Raw genomic sequence first — 2,646 nt, 5'->3', positions numbered from 1 at the left:
CCAAGTTTCTGCTATCAGTATGCAACATCTTCACACATAAATACACAGTATATGCAAAGTTATACAAAGTAAATTTAAGAGGGAGAGGGGCAGCAATGACTGGAGACAGGGTAGAGAATCAAGAAAAGGCATTGTGTAGATGAAGTTGTTGAGCTGTGTTTTGAAGGAGCTAGGGATGGAGGGTAAGGAAGATAAGTATTTAGGACTTGGGGGACTAACTGTGTAAAGAGCTCAATTTAGAAAGGCTGAGGTTACCCATTGCATCCTGGGTCATTACTAGTCATCTTGACCTTTGTCTTGCTACTGGATTTCATGACTCTGGAGGAGAGTGAGGTTGATGATTGAGCTCTGAATGTTCCAAGACTCTTTTCAGAATTCCTAAGCTCTGACATCTGTGTTCTAAGACTCTTTGCCAGAATTCCTGAGCTCTGACATCTGTATTCTAAGAGCCTTTGCCAGAATCTCAGGACCTCGAAGCTGGGGTATTTTGAGTTCTAAGATATTTTCTAGGCTGCTGCAGTAGACTGAGCTGCTGGAGGTGGCTGTGGTGATGGTGGCAGCTGCAACTGAGGGAAAATGGCAGACAGCGGGAATCACATAGACATTTACTCAGATGTGGATGAGGATTTAAGCAGAAGGCTGAATATGGTGGGCATGAGCAGAACAATTTGTATGATGATGTCATCTCTCCATCTGCAAATAATGGAGAGGCCCTGAGGAAGACGATTACATGGACCCTCTCCCAGCATTTGTTGGTGATGATCAGTACTAAATATTGTCTATATGTATGCTAGAAAGAGAATTGCATTGCACATTAGAAATCTTACATGGTGGATAACTGATAAAGATTTAACAGAAGCAGTCCATTCTTTGGGAGTAAATGATATTTTGCAGATTAAGCTTTTTGAGAACTATGCTAATGGCGAAAGGGGTTTGCCCTTGTTGGTGCTGGATCTGAAGCACCCTCAAAAAAGTTAATGGATCTATTGCCTAAGAGAGAACTACTTGGTCAGAATCCTGTTGTGACTCCTTTTAATGAGCAGTTCCTGAATCAATTTGAAATGCAGTCCAGGAAAACTACACACTCAGGACAAATGTCTGGGAAAGGTAAACCTGGCCCACCAGGAGGCAGTTCATGTGCAGTATTTCCACAAGGTGGTTGAGGAAAGGACCATTTTCCAGGGGCTGTTCCAGGCAGGGACAGACTTTCTGGACTAGTTGGATTGGACCAGGAAAGCTTCCCCAACTTTTAACAGTTGGACAAACTTTATCACGTCCACCCTTAGGTCCCTTATGGTCTCCTGACCCACCAGGCCTTGCACATCACTGTCAGGTTCTTCCTCCTTTATCCTCCTAATTGGGCCTCCTAATTGAAATGATCACCCTCCACTACCAGTACTTTTTCTCGGACAGCCTGTTGGGTAGTCTCCATTGGGTCTTCTTCTTCCTGGTCCTCCACCTCTAGTGTCAGGCTATGACCCCACTCCAGTCCTCCACCTNTCTTTTTCTAGGACAGCCTGTTGGGTAGTCTCCATTGGGTGTTCTTCTTCCTGGTCCTCCACCTCTAGTGTCAGGCTATGACCCCACTCCAGTCCTCCACCTCCACAACAGAGACCATCTCTACCTCTAGGCCCTTTCCCATTTGCCCATCCAGTTCTCTGGGGCCACCCCTCATGCTTTCTCCTCCTCCATATCTTCCTAGACCACCTGTAGGTGCCCCCCAACTAGCTCCACAAATGAACCCAGCTATCCCCCCACCAAACAATAGCAACATGCCAACATCAGAGAGCCAGGGTTCATCACCCACAGACTCAGACAGCCAACCTCCCCCATTTGTTAGGGGTGACTATAGGTCCCCTGGAAGAGAAATGCATGCTGCAAGAATGCCATCGAGTGAAACAGAGTTTGAAAAAATCATGAATAGGAACAGGGTGATTTCAAGCAATGTCATTTCAAGAGGTGTGTCTGATGTTAGTGGTGGTGATTATGGGATTGTTATTGAGATATTGGTAACTGCTATTTCCTTAATTAAAGAATCCAAAGTATTTGCTGAGGATCACTGCAAATGGCTCATTAGTTCTTTGCAGGATGTGGAATTGAGTCCAATCTTATGGTTCTGGATCAAGAAGATGTGAATGATCAAGAGAGAGGGACCACAGTAGATCCAGAGAAAAGAGCAGATGTCACAAACCCCACAGTAGATGTTGTCATGGTGATTATTACAGAGAGAGAAGCAGAGAACAGGAAAGACATTGGGATTGTGACTAACGCCGTGATCAAAGATGTGTTAGAGAGTGAGAGCATTGCCACCATTAAGAGAAGCTGAAGGAAGAGGAACGCATTGTAAGACAAGAATTATTCATGGGGGAAAACCAAGTCTGTCCATTAGTTTGCTTCTTGGAGGTGAACTGAACCTGTAAGGATTCATGGATGAGAAGAACAGGAATAGATCTGAATCAAGCAAATCTGCATCAATGCTAATAAGTAACTCTACTTCTACTTTTTTTGTTTCTTAACTGTTGTATTTGAAGGAACACTGTGATTTGAAAGTTGTGGCTTATGCAACTTTCTTACTGGTAATATAGATTAGGCCATTGTAATGTGCAAGCAGTTGGAAGAAAAACGACAAGTAATGCTAGGGGATTT

The 2,646-nt window shown here is 44.0% G+C and overlaps 1 pseudogene; it reads left to right on the top strand.

Moving 5' to 3' along the window:
- Nucleotides 1-576: 576 nt before the first annotated feature.
- On the top strand, nt 577-2,298 carry LOC114030867 (annotated as a pseudogene).
- Nucleotides 2,299-2,646: the final 348 nt, after the last annotated feature.

Source organism: Vombatus ursinus, unplaced genomic scaffold (genome assembly GCF_900497805.2).
Source record: "Vombatus ursinus unplaced genomic scaffold, bare-nosed wombat genome assembly UNPS02015022.1, whole genome shotgun sequence".
Lineage (NCBI taxonomy): Eukaryota > Metazoa > Chordata > Mammalia > Diprotodontia > Vombatidae > Vombatus > Vombatus ursinus.
This window is presented reverse-complemented; position numbering and strand designations above follow the sequence as displayed.